This window comes from Acanthaster planci, linkage group LG08 (genome assembly GCF_054643075.1).
Source record: "Acanthaster planci isolate LZ-2023a linkage group LG08, COTS_SCS, whole genome shotgun sequence".
Taxonomy (NCBI): Eukaryota; Metazoa; Echinodermata; class Asteroidea; order Valvatida; family Acanthasteridae; genus Acanthaster; species Acanthaster planci.
Genome location: NC_141784.1, coordinates 14,080,029 through 14,095,183, shown reverse-complemented (window position 1 = coordinate 14,095,183; position 15,155 = coordinate 14,080,029). Strand labels below are relative to the sequence as shown.

Here is a 15,155-nt window from a genome sequence, read left to right as displayed (position 1 = left end):
TATAGTTGTTTTGTTTTAATGGCGCTTTCAGCAACTCAGGCTATTTGCGCCAATAACTGTACGTTTATTCATACACTTTATTAATCAGCATCACATTACGGAGTTAGGAAGAAGGTCCGGTTTTAGCGGCAGGAAGAAACCAGAGTACCCGGAGAAAACCTGCGAGAGTGAGTATGTACTGGAAACCAAATGGACTCGGACCGGCCAGCCGACCCCGGCAAGCTCGGTGGTCGAGTGGTTAAGACATCTGCCCTAGTAAGCAGGAGGTCGTGGGTTCGAGTCCCACCCGAGTAAGCTTGTGAGGTTTTTTTCGCAAGCTCTCGGACAAGCACTGAGCATACAGTGCTTATTAATATACGTTGGGTAAGGGCAAAACCTGTTATATAAAACCAAATGCACTTAAAGCCTGGGCCAAGCGAGGACTCGAACCCGGGCCTCATTGGTGTAAAGCGAGGAAAGAACCGCTACGCTAACCCCCTCCTCCCAGTTTACTAGCTGTGCTGCCGTGAGACTGATTCTACTGGGCCTCGTAATAGCTACAGTTAGCATATTTAAGAGATACCGGGAACGCCCACACTCCGGCCTTATTGCGTACGTTTGCCTTTCTTCATAGAAAATGACATAGGTTGTTATCCCTCGTGTTTTCAAGATCAATGCTTTGTACAGCAAAATTTTCAACAACGATTTGAATTTTCTCTTCACCTTTCAATAAGGAATTAATTTGATGTGTTTTTGCTGCTTTTCTGGGTCTAGGTTTTGCCCACTCTTTTATAATGTTGAATTATAGCTTAATTGAACTGATACAAACTCACGCACATCTTCTAGTTGTTCCAAGATCATACCGGTCCTGAGGTGACAGATCAGTCAGAATCGCTTCTCCCCGAGCACACATCTTGCTTGAAGAGTTAGCCCGTAAATTTTTCTTGTATTGCTAATATTTGTAGTGCATGAGCAATTTTAGGTGGCAATATGCGCTTCATAGATATTCTTAAATGTTATTATTTAACTAAAAAATTGGCATCGTAATTTGAATCCACAGTTGCTCATTCTCCACATGAAATAGCAATCTGTAGTGAGGGGGCATATCAGAATGATTCATATATAATAACATGTAAGTAGCAGTGAAGCTCATTTTGAGCGGTTTGTAAAGTGCTAACCATACTTTCACGAGGTTGTTCTCGAATGTTCATGAACAGCTCAACTTGATGTTCGTGGGTCGGCCGCTCGAACGCCGGGAAAATACAACCGGTTGTTGCTGGTGGTTAGTGGCAAGCGACATGCAACACGGCGGCGTCCATGAACATGAACGTCATTCGAGAGTTAACGTGTGGATAACTGAGCTGAATTCTTTTCTACATATTTAAATAGGAACATTCATTTTTGTGTTATGAAAAGTGATTAATGTTAATTTTGCAAAACTTCCCATCGTCTCTGGCTTGGTGAACCATCTCTCTACTTTTCGCAGCTGTTAAAAAATCAAAATCTCACGAGTTTTTACGTGTGAAAACCTTGACGAGGAGGTGGTGTGTGATCCCGTTCCGAGAACAGTGTTCTTGAGTCGTGTTCCCGCCGTTCGAGCTTAAGAATGAGAAACCCGTGTCAAGAACAGACCGCCCGGAACTCGACCTAAGTATGCACTTTTAATGCATGTAACCAAAATTTGTCAGAGTTTCATACATCGAACAAAAGTACAAAGATACAGAAAAATTGTGTCGAAGATAAGAAAATTCAGTGCAGCTATACACTTTAAACCGGCACTCCATACAGGGTGCTGCCGGGATAAACTTATCATTTTCATAAAATTGTAAGGGAGGTACAGGCGTGGCAAAGCATTGTACGTTGATTGTGTAGGGAGGTTCCAAGTGAGGAAATTAGGAATACAATTTTATTATGTAATTACCCATTTTAAGATTTTCCGAATATTATACGTGTTCTGATTTTGTCTATTCTCTCTGGTTACAAAAAATTGTATATATCGTGCTCATATTTACTACTGCAGTGCTGGAGTTAACCAAAATACTCACTGGAGGTCACACAAAACAAACGAACTTCAACTTATTTGAATTTTTTACATATATTTCGTAATGGTTTGAAATTTCAAATATGGCGCATTATCTGGTGTTTTACAGTATTAAAATTATTCATTATTTTCCCAATTTTGCTATCCAAAATTCCTGTAGTCATAGGTCCAAGCTCGTCTCACTGGGTTTAATCGTTTACCGGACATGTAATGTGACCTGACAGAGGGCGCTAGTCACAAGGCGCGGTGCGAAGTTGTAGATGGCGCTCTGCCCAGTAACAGAGGCAGATGTTAAGCGCGCATAGTTGTGTGTTAAACGAGCGCGACGCACCTTGTGCGTAGTGCGATAGGGCTGCGAAAGTCACTGCTCTGAAACATATGATTGCCGTGCTTTCGGTAAGTGAGTACCTTCTTCAGGGAAAGCTGATTAAGAAGGTACTCAGTTACCGAAAGCCCGGCAATCACATATTTCAGAGCACTGATTTAATCTTATATTCTTGTCGATATTCTGATCACGGTGCTACGCAGCCGGCCCTTCCATATTTCAGCGAAAGTCACTGCTTGGTCACGAGAGCGCGTGCGCGGGCGTGGTCACAGCAGCACGAAGCTTAGTCTTGACCCAAAACGTCGGTGATCGATAGTTGTTTTAATTCTGTTGAAGAGCGCCCTCACACAAGTAGTTTTTACTTACTCTCACTAACGTCTTGGGAATCTTGCAGCTCCCGCAACCTAGTACAAGCACCACACTAACCGATCGCACCAGGTACACTTGAGGTAGATCCCCAACCACCAGCGGTTGTATGTCAGATTTACACTTGCAACTCAGAAGACAACACAACTCCACAGAGCTCTGGTTAGCACGCTGCCATCTTGAGAAGTCCCGGCAACCCACGCAGCAAGCGCCCAGACCTAAGGTAATGCGCGCCTCTGATCGGATGCTGCGGGCACGTTTAATGCATGATTTACACGCGACTGAATTATTATAAACCCAGACTAAACACAAGTCGGCGCAGCTACCCTGTTTCGCCACAGTATTATAATTCATGTACTTCGAAGTTCGAACAACACGGCGGCTTCACGCGAACAAGTACAATGTCGATAGTGTTTGGTTTGTAGGAAGGGATTAGTGACATGTAAGACATATTTTTCACTCCATACCAGACATGGAATTTCCACTCTTCTAAATGATATCGGGGACTACAGTTGTGCTGCATCGCATCATGTTTGCGATATCTGTGGCAAAAAACTGGAAAAACAAAATCGTTGTCTGACACCACGCAAGAAATACGTTCTCGTTTTTGGCAACTCACAATGAGCATGCTGCCTGAGGCCAAGTTACTCACACAAGTGGCAAATAACCCTACACGTGCAGCAAGAGAACGACAACCAACTTGCAGTCCGGGTACTCTGTCTTCGAAGGGTAAGGTCTACATGGTCTCTAAGAACGCTTAGCTGGGGAGGGTATGCTGACTGTACATGATTATGGGTCACCAAGAACAGCATCCTCTGTCATAACCTAGGCCTAGCCTAGTCCGAGTATATACTCCGTGCTAACTTCGTACGAATGTCTGTGTTGTAGTGTCTGTGTTGACGGGACTGCAGACAGCCATGATGCATGTGACCTTACCATGGTGTATTATTGAGGTCATCGAAATTTATTATGCATGCAATTAAGCGAATGCTGATTGATTCCCTTGGAAAGCCGAGGGAAAAATAAAGAACAAGTTAAAACGCTGCTGCAAGATTCCCAAGACGTTAGTGCAAGCTGGCGCACAGTCTAATTATGAGTCGTTAGGGGGCGCACTATGCACGGTGTCCGCTATCAAGCACTAACGTCTTGAAACCAAGACTACATCAAGGGCTGATCCTGAGGTAAGCGTCGAGAATCCTGTGCAAGGGTTAAAATCACCTAGCCTAGTGTGGAGGTGCCTAAGTTCCGAGTGGTGCGTGTGTCGTTGAGGGGCTTGGTAGGTTGAGGGGCTAATTGGTGGTGCGGTATAGTTCCTGATAGGAGCTTGCGGTCGATGCAAGGGCGGATTGCTATCTCGTGATGAGTTGCGTGTGGCGCAGTTCTGATAATAAGCCCCAGAGACTTGCTAAAGTCTCTGATTCGGCACTGGATGCCCACAATTAATTGTGGTGTTCGCTGCTCTGGGCGTAGTCCGGTCACGTATAATCACACAGTCTCCGTCAATAGCGCCCTCTGCTGGTATATTGGTTGAGTGTGTTGATGAATAAACCAGCCGCTCATCATTAATTGTTGTATATGGCTGAGTTCGGGCGGCTTTTTCTCGTATGTTCACGAACAGCTCCATTTGTTGTTCGTGGGTCGGCCGCTCGAACGCTGGGAATAAACAACCGGTTATCACTGGTAGTTAGTGACAAGCAACATGCAACATGGCGGCGTCCATGTAGGCTACGTTATTCGAAAGTTAATGTTTGGATGGGCTGAATTCTTTTCTATATAAACAGGAACATTCATTTGTGTCTTACGGAAAATATGTTAAGTTTTTAAACACTTTTTAATCATAAACCCGTTTGTCTGTTTATTACTCGAACGCCTAAACATGTATATAGACTGTGACACTTTTATACACTTTGACACGTTTATAGAGGGTGCATTCAGTGTTTAATCTTGTGACACATGAACGAATAATAAGAAAACAAGATAAAGAAAATATAATTAGAAAATGAAATTCAAAGAAAATATAAAGGACTCCTGAACCCCAATAAAATAACAATATGCTTTATTTATGTGTTCGAGTACTGTCTGTCGATAGAATTCCTTTACGCATACATGTCCAGTGTAAAAATAAGATCTTGAAAGAAAATTAAATAGTTTCAGTAAAATAATGAAATTACACTTACCGTTGCTTAGTTGTAACACAGTGAAATACATGTACATTTTGAAAACTAAACCAATTTTTCAAAGTTTTATCTACGAATAAAACATTTTTAAAAAATCAAACATTCAGTACATTAATCTTTGCCATTGTTCCTTCGCTTTTTAGTTTCTGTGCAATAAGTGACCCCACTTATGTTTAATTTTACGTTAGGACCCAATTATTTCATTCAAGTATAACAAAATGTAAGACCTTCACTTGACTTAAAAAAAAGCTACAGTTCATGAGCCATAACATTTTCTAGGACAGAAATTCAGGCGAGTAAATTCGGATTTAATTAGCAGTTTTGAGCTTAGGCCTTGTCTAACTGCCACTTAGCACCAGACTACAACTGCTAGCATTGTGCCCACAAACGTACCATAAAAAATACGAACAATGTATCCTTACGTTCGTACCTACCATGCGTGGGCGTGTCTTGTGAAATCGTCCGCGACGCGTGCAGGCACATGGTTCTCTCTCATTGTGTATTAAAAGAACAAACTAATTTCTGAAAAAATGAACAAATAAGTAACTGCAGTGGAGCACATAGTAAATGCTGAATGGGGATTTCGGTCTCTGTCAGGGAGTTATCATCCCAAATTTCTGATATGTATCACTCATCCCGAGATTTCTCCATAGACTTGTGCACACTGCTGAACTACTTCCGTTCATGGTTTCAGGTTTAGACAGGCGCCGTCATCATTATATATTCAGACGTTGGTTTCCATAGGCGTTGTTGGTCTATGGGATTTTATGTCTGTGGGTACAACTGACGTATTGTCTATTAGAACACGGTATTTATTTTTAGTTTCAAAATTAAGCGATAATCGACGGGCGACGGACGACGCACGACGGGCGACGGACGACACACGACGGGCGACGCACGACGGGCGACACACGACGGACGACGGGCGACGCACGACGGGCGACGCACGACGGGCGACGCACGACGGACGACGCACGACGGAAAATGGCATGTTTGGAACTGGTAAATGGCAGAATTGGGACACAACAAAAAGCAAAATGCGACAGACGACGGGCGACGGACGACGGCAGATATGGAATTCCATAGTTTATCAAGGCGTCAAACGTTTTGGGGTTTTACAGTGTAGTTTCGATATGGAGCCAAAAATAAAAACCAAAAACAAACTGACACCCAGATAATCTCAGCGTTGTATATGGGGCATTTGAAGGAGCAAAAACATTTCTTATCGCCCGAGTTTCAGAGAGCGGCGGACGATGGCTGTACACCATGATCATTGCGGGGCGCGGTGTTTGAGATGGATGGGATTCAGCACCATCTAATATGCTGTGTGGTGATACTCTTCATAGCTGATCCTACCACTTCATTTGTTAATTGTGACGATTTTATATTTACTGGCCAAATCATGACAAGTAAGGTTTGACAACAACCATGTCAAATTTGAACTTTGAATCATTTGAACTTTGTAACGACATCGCTAACGTCTTGTGGTGACTTGTCGCTGGCATTAACGACAATTACCCTACCTCATATTCATAGTGGATTATAATGCACTTATTTGTAAGAAGGCGATATTTTAGTGTGTTCAGGTACAGGAATCATATCACAGACTCTCTGAAGGCAATTGACCTCATAGCTAAAACACTGCACAAGGTTAGTGCAGGCCCTTCTGATTTGTGTTGCAAAAAAATTGAAAAAATAAATAAAATTGTTAATTGGCCACCAGGCATTTTACACGGCCTGGATGTGATTTCTCGGCAGAAATGAAAAAGCAACTCGCCTGAAGGTGATTTTGGTGATTATTATCCAATATCACATCTTCACAACCAGAAATCACATCCGAGTCAGAAACGACATCCACGATTATGTTGTTCGAGTCCAATAACACATTTCGTGTCCGCGCGTTTCCAAAATCACATCATCCTGGTTGTGATTTTGGCTAAGATGTGATTTAAGATGATGCATGTCCATAGCACTCCCACCCAATCACCTCTCCATTTTCGCATGGGAATCATATCTATGCCGTTCACAGTGAGAGTTGTGTGTTGGGTCTTAACTTAGTGAGATAAGTATATTAAATATACCAATTTATAAAAGCAATGTACTCTCACTGGCATACATGAACATAGATTAAGGATCGGTGTAAATATTCCTAAAAGTCAGAGGAGAAATGAAGAAGGCAAGTGAAACATTGAGAACAAAGGGCATTATTTGAAAATTAAGGAGCGCAACGGATGCCAAACCATGTAGAAAGGGGTTCAATTCTGCCACCAACGGAGATACTGTCAACTGTAAGAGTAACTAACAGGGGTGAGTATTTTATAAACTGGTATTATTTGTATTTTTTTGTTATGCCAAAAGCACTACTAGAATTTAAAAAAATTACAATATACCTTATGTAATTACTCGTCTTTAATAGCTCTGTTTTTCGAGTTATCTTCCTCTCCAACTCAAATAGATTGTCAAATTGGGTGTTTACCATTAATCTGCTCAGGGTTTTTATTTACTTCCATGCTTTTATTTACTTTTGCTTTGAGATCTTCCACAATATCTTGATGCGTGTCACTTTTTTTCAAATGTTTGTAACTTGACAAAAATCTTGGTACATGTAGTTGTTTATAAAATGTAAAGGAGACAATTTTCCACCAACGACCAGTTAGATGTGTCCCAATAAGACGACAGACTGAATTCCTGGCGCTCTTGTAACAATCCTTGAAAAGTTGAAGGGAAAAGAAAAAAATGATGAGGATTTCTTGGTATAACTTATAATGTATAAAATCATTTGGAGTCGGAGTTGGAATCTATTGATGTCAGCAATATCTACGAAACTCTTAAAGAGTGCCATCTGACTTGTTGAGAAATACTATATGTCATTTTTCTGCTATAATTCATTACGGCATGGGGACAACATCTTAGAAGCTCGATGAATATCACCTCGTATGTTGAAGATAATTAATAGAGGGTTGACAACACCAAAGAGATAGATATCAACCCTCCGATGAGGTAATAGGCACGAAATGGCTCTCACAAAGTATATTTTTACAGAATGATGAAATTTATTACTTATAGGTTATCACCCTTCCCTCAAAATGTATCTCAGTATGTCAGGTTCTTACTTTTGATGTCGTAATCCCTTGATAAGTTATATCAAGATGATACCGATATGATAGTATCCTAGAGATGGCAAAGAATTCTGCATGGCTGATTTTGCGAGGGTAAAAGCGTTATGGAAGATAGAGGGCGCTGTGAGAGGAATTAGCATTTTCCAACTCTTAGGGTGCACCACAACAAATAAATTCCCATAGACAGCAGTGATAAATCCCCATACTTCACAACTCTCACAGGTTTCCAGGATGCACAGAAAAATGATGTTTCACATGTCCCCTTTCAATTTCGGGGGGTTGACCAATGAATTTTTGAGAAATTTTCACCAGAAGCAAACCACCCCTAAAATGAAGAAAATGTCCCTGTCCAGAAAAGTAGCCATTTTGAAAAACCATCCCTCTGCAAAATGCCTCAAATAGTGCCACTTTCGGACCCGATTGCATCCAAATTGCTCAGAATTGGAAGGCCCAAGTCCGGCCCAGAGGTTCAGTCTCAGATTTCTTCAATTCCCCAGTTCCATGGCTCTGAGGACCCTCTAATATAGAATATTTTGAGTCTATAACTTTTATTAATGAGCTCGGCGGATATATTTCTGGCTTAAATACGAGAGTGCACCCCGCAGTTCTTTTTGTGATTGTCTCATGGTTTTCTCATCGTCTCATCTTGATGTCTACCACATTACCCTGTTGAACAGTTGTAGGCCTACGTGTATGAAAAGACACCTCGAATGGACAATACATTTTCTTACTCAACTTTCTTACCTGTCCCAAATGACAAATTAACATATTTAAAAAAAAAAGATCTATGGATAAAACTTACAGGTCTTTATAGGTCTGTGTGCCCCGAGCTGGATCAAGAGTGGACGCAATTTTTCTGGCAACGGAGGATCGTTTGGTAAGGACTTCACGTCGATTTTTCACGAACGACTATCAAATGCACGCGTTGCGTGCACGTCTCTGCCAACAACTTAAACGAACACTCCTGACCAGCATGGCTAATTCCAACCGACGAGGGGGTGCTTCTGCTCAAGGCGGATATTGAATTAATTTAACGTCTCTGAAGATTGACACAATAGGTATGATAAATGTTTCAGAGGGAAGTAATGCAAAGCATTTAAAATGGTTGAACTTCAATGCTAAATGGCTAACAGGGAGGAAAAATGTTTGAAACCTTTTAGTTAAAGAGAGCAAATTTGCACGGACTAGTAACATGTTTACATAAAAGCATTGTGTCGTAAGGCTAATTCCATTAGTATTTGTACCTTGATCGGACAACCGAACGTAATAGTGCCTAGCCATTGTGAAGGAACATAGATCAAGCAAGTTTAATTTGCCTGTGTGCACTTTTTCGTTTTTGTGGGGATTTTCCGGTGTATTATATCTGCTTGACTGATATAGAGTCTGAAAGTTGATCCTTGGTAGCGCGTGTCCGGACCCCGTGGATAGGAACAATAACTTGCAAAATTTTAGAGTTTGTAACATTTTCTCATTCAGTTACTTCTCATTTGTAAAAAGGATTTTAAAAATTATTCACGAGTATATCAATTTATAGAAACTGAAAAATGACCTGACCTAAAAGATAAATATCCTGCCGAACACTTCAAAAAAATTGAAATACTTGAAGAACATTGCAATTTAGTGGTCTCGTACTCAGATTAACAGTTACAGAATTATACTTAATGGTAGTCTGCTCGTAAACGAGAAAATAAACAAAGATTAAAAAATATTAAAGATTATTTTAATGTATAAATAAGTAACCTTTAAGTAAAGCTTTTACACAAGATTCTAATATTTAATTTAATCTTTACTGACAAGAACTGCGTTAAGTGAACTCGACTTAATCTAGAACCCATCGACTGCAAGGAGGCAAATCTTTGCAACGTTGTACAATCTCACTTCCATGTAAGCACGGGGAGTGAAAACAAACGTGCACTAACAAGGAGAACTACGAATGATATTGCCAGAAGAAAAAGGTCGTTAATGAAATTCGTTTGTAGCCATCTCCAGGACTTTTCCAACATATTACAATTTCAGCCAAGCGTTTGGCCTCTTTGTACCGATTACAGACATGAAGCTAAGGACGCCAAATTGACAGCATATTATGCAAAGCAGAGATCGTTCGTTTTAATTTTTTTAAGCAAATACCTCAATTTCCCTGTTCAACAACGCGTAACGTGACATTTGATAACGCATGCTGCGATTTGATAATGCCCGCCTGCGTAAAAACGTGGTGGCACCTGAAAAGAGACAGTTTAATCTGTGTGCAAGGTGGCACGTAGAATTCGTCAGGCCCGTGCGAAGTCCATATAAGGAGAGGCTAGCAGCAGTCATTTCCCCGCAAGCATCCAAACTGGGTCATTTCTCAAGTGCTGAGAACTCTCAGGGCAACGTCCATCTGTGTGGACTGTCGCATTTGCACTAGAGATACTTGTAGACAAAGTTCATTATTCACCAAATATAAGGTAACATACTGACCGCCGGTTCATTTTAAATTTGTATGTCGTTAAGCGCAGACATTCTGTTCTATTATTTGGCGTTAGTCCACAATTACGTTAGTCCACAATCTATCTCCTTGAAATGTTACGAAAACAACCCAGATTTCCTTTTCACAACAGTAAACACATGCATGCATAATGGAAGGTCTTCTCAAGACACGGGTAAAAAAGGGAAGCTCGAATGCAATCCAGCAAAAGTGAAAGTGCCTCAGTGATCTCAAACACTGAAAAGTTTAGCGTGGAGATAGAAGTCAGCCAATATTTTGTTTAGCTGTTGTCGTTCATGCCGACGCTTCAGATAATAGTTATGAAACATATGGAAACGGATCAAATTTCAGTTAACTAATTTGAAGGTGTTCAGATGAGTAACGAGTACCACTTTGTTCCCCCTCCACACATACCTCCACATGCTTATATGTTGGAACTCGTTAGTGTAATATTGATCAACGATGAGGATTAACCAATGTACGTCTTCATCCTCATCAAATTCAAAATATCGACTGCAAAGTCACAAAGTACATTGAAAAATGTACAGCGCAGAGGGTTTTACGAAAAGAAAAGTGAAAAAAAAGCAGATGAGTGAAAATGAAGTTGAAATTTGTGCCCCCGAACATTGTCGTTGGACCTCTCAAGTTTGTTGCCTTCATATGTGATTTATACGCATGTGCACATATAGTACAATATATAACTCGTCTATAGACCTTTTTCCAGTGATGTCACGATTGTGCTCGACATCTGCTGTGTTGTGATGGTAATCTACTTATTCAAGATAAACTGGTCAATCATACAGCGTTCGCACGTGCGCTTGCACGTGGTTGAAGCTGCCCGTAGGAATATGTACGATCACCGTGGCCAAGGCAGTCCACACGTGGTGGTATTGTTTGAATTTGGTTACGTGGGTAAAAAAGGTCTGTAGGATTCGTAGTCTCTGGGTAAAGCCGCATGTTGCAGGCTCGAATCCAGCCTGGGGCCACGGTGCATGCGCCCTTGGGTAAGGCACTTTGCCCTTCTCTTGCTTCCCCCACCCAGCCGTAATTGGGTACCTATGAGGGAATATATGGTTCTGTGGTTTATTTAGCCACTTTGTGCCAAATGGCTGCATCGAGCTGTGTATTCCCCAGGGAGCTGAGATGTTATTTGGAAAATTCCGGTTTTTAAATCACTATTACGTTGGAGAAAGCATCATAGCAGCTACATTACATTGTGCATAATAATCTCCAAAATTCGTCAGTTAACCAAATTGTTGAAAAGAAATGAAAGATGAGAATTAAACTTTATTTTGATGCCTCTTCAACACCTGAGAAATGTTCAAATTCTCTCTAAAGTGGAAGTGGCTGCTTATTTACTGGTTTGCAACCTAGCCATGTGTAGAACTTTATGCTAATTCGGTAAATAAACAGGGACGCTAATCGAACATACCTTTGAGTCTAGTCATTAACGAAGTTATCTTACAGGTTAACCAAATTTCTTTTCCATACACTGAAAGTCTTCTTCCTTATGACATGCATCGCATTTGTTCTGCCAAAACAAAACACATTCATATATTTGTGTTCTAAAAATCAACGTTTTGCTTCAAACAGTGACAGATTCCAACACTATACAGTACATTTTAATTTACTGGATATCTGTGGTTTTGTTTTACTGTGGTATTACTGTGTATTTACCAAGTAAGAGAATAAAACCGTGAGCACTGGCATGGGTCTCGACATTTAATGTCCCATTTTTGATATGCAAAAATGACATTAATGATCTTAAAAAAGACGTTGAGAGCTACGTTTTAGACACATTTCGAGTTATTCCCTTTCACTTTCTCATCGTCTCTTCCTGTCCCCGGTTTCTTTCAATTCGGCAGTCATCTATTCATTAATTTTAACACTTTTGGTAAAATCGTACTAAAACTAAGGATTTTTCACAGGCGCTGAAGGTGGAAAGCCTGGAAAAGTCAAGGGATAAGACCTTAACCTAAGTCATTTCAGCGGGTTCACCTGACCCAAACCTTACTTAGACCTTATTAACCTTGGTCCTTTTCAGCAGCTTCACCTGACTCCAGCCTTTTAGACCTTAACTTTGGTCCTTTTTGGTGGGTTCAACTGCCTCAAACCATAACTGGACTTGAAGCTTTGTCCTTTTGAGCGGGTTCACGTGGCCTAAATCTTAACTGTCCCTTAACCTCAGTCCTTTGTTGATATAATGCAGGGCCTTCCAATCTGTAAGGTTTAATGAAATATATAGAGAAAATGAAAAAAAGGCATACGCCGATTAACCATTGTAAGATTCATGACGAATATCAAGGGAATTTCATAGCACCGAAAAACGCACGGAGCTTGCAAAGTCCGATTGTATCGGGGGGGGGGGGCTGTCTGAGGGTTATCAAGGCAGTGATACATGGTGTCCACCCCCAATCCCCCCCGAAAAAAGACGCCAAAAAGTTTACCAGGTATACCCGGTAATATTTGAAAATGAAGTAGGCCTCCCATTAGTGTGCAAATCTCAATAACACTTTATTTAGGGTCGCATAACAAGGACGATCTAAAGTTTTCCAAAATACTGCCAGAATGACTGCCAGTGTGCTGTCATATCTAGATTTAAGTTGATCTTTCCACATGTAAGAGAGTGTTTAGATTAATTTCCCACAGACAGTTGTCATGAAAATAATGAAAAAATCGCATTAAGACCACAGAATGGCCGATTGTTCCCAATGGATCTACGCATTATCTTTGTCGGTTAATGCTTTGTGAAGAGATGCGTGTGATTCATAATTACACAATGTCATGATTCACCCTTGTTAGACTTTTATCATGAAACCCATTTAAAAGTATTCACTTTGAAGAATCGAGCTGTCAGTGGCAAAATAAATCGGATGTTAAGCTCAGGAAGGATTTTCAGGATAACCTGCCTCCATCCTTTTGGTTATAAAATCAGTATGAAATTCGGACGACTATCGTTCGTATAAATTGTAGCGTCTTCCCAACGGAAATATCAGTGTTAATGGAGGACTGCCTCTTGTTTTGACGGTCAATTTTGTCAGCAACGTTGAAATGATGATGCACATTTTAAAGTGTAGCTGTAATGAATTTTTCTTAGACATAATATTTCTGCAACTTTGTTTTCTTCTTCAGTATATGGAAACTCTTCCCGTTGTGTTTGATAAAGACAAGATTAATCGTGAAACAGCATGGGATATCAGTCGTCATTATCAAAGAAGGCAAAACCATTCATTAACTACTTTCAGCACGCGACCAGGGTTAAGAAGATTACGCAGCAGCTTTTTTTTCGTCATATACAAGCCAATGGGGTTTACAGTCCACTGCCATCTTAACATTGTACACAAAAGCCTATGTGAAAGCCTCGTGTGGCACTTGCATTGAGACTGTCCACCTAGAAAGCTTGCAGCTGCAAAACGAGGTTGACGTTTTCCCTCCACCCGGCCCCACCTGTCAACACCATTTCTTTGCCACTTTGGGGAATGAACAGTTATCTGTGTACTGAAGTTTAATTATCATCAAGAACAATCGTTAACGATAATTAAGATGAGTACGGCTCATGTACATTTAATGGTTAAACCCCCATCACACTCGAGCACAAACTACAGTACGTCCTCAGAAATCGGGAGAGTGAGGCCAATCGTGGTGAGATCTTGTGTAGTTGTAAGAACTCAGTTGGAACTTATAGCGACGTGGTATGGTCCTCATGGACGGTGAGGTCGGGGCAAAATTTTGAGCATGCTCAAAATTTACGTAGCAAGGTCGTAGTGGCTTAAAATCGCGGCGACAGAGGATATTAGTAACCTAGTAACGGCATACACGTCTTGGCGTATCGGCATCGTTGTAGGATCTTTATTACACGTGATACAAGTGCAGCTCGATCAGGACGAATTATGCCCCCCCCCACGCCCGAACTGCTTGGGTGCACTCTTTCAACCAGTATACCTAAATGCACAATATATGTAAAGTAAATGCTCGGAAACGTGACGGTAGCTTTCTACAAGCGTACTGCACACGTCACACACGCAGCAACAACATATTACCATCGTAGTTTCGTACCGTGATCTTTTACGTCGTGGTACAATCGTATCAAAGTGTTTTACATCGTGGAACGATCCTATTACGTCTTAGCAGAGTCAGGAGTCATGCTCAGTTTAATTAATCGTACTGAAAACGTACGTATTGCTATCTTCATACACGTGTCAGAAAGGCAGTATCACCCTAGTTCGATCTTAACAGAACAATTTTTTGCCCAATTTTCCTGGTTTCATCCCGTCCTAGCCACGTTTCAATGAATTTTACAACCTAGCGGGTCGTCCCGCTTGTCGTCATTAGAGTATGATGTGGGTGGGGGGGCTTTAAAGGATGTCGTGTAATTATTCGAACGAAAGAGGTTACTTTTATAACTATTTCATAAACATAATTTAAATATTAATTTTGTTTAATGGTAAAAAGTTTGGTTCATTTATTTATACATATGAAATAAATATGAGGACTCCTAACCCTAGAACATCGAAAGCAAAAATGAGCGGTTTCGGCATAAATTTGATAACTCGGAAACCCATAAATTCACTGAAAAGAGAAAAATTTGTCCAGCAGACTCTACAAAAATGCAGGACTTTTTGTGTACAAACCAATGAAACATTAAGGCTTTCGTCCGGTATGACATCACAGTTTTGGTCCTGAA

The 15,155-nt window shown here is 40.8% G+C and overlaps 1 non-coding gene across 1 annotated transcript; it reads left to right on the top strand.

The window, feature by feature from the left end:
* The first annotated feature begins 220 nt into the window (after positions 1–220).
* Positions 221–294, top strand: Trnat-agu (transfer RNA threonine (anticodon AGU)). The gene has a single exon. It is a non-coding gene; the product is annotated as a tRNA-Thr (tRNA).
* The last annotated feature ends 14,861 nt before the right edge of the window (positions 295–15,155 follow it).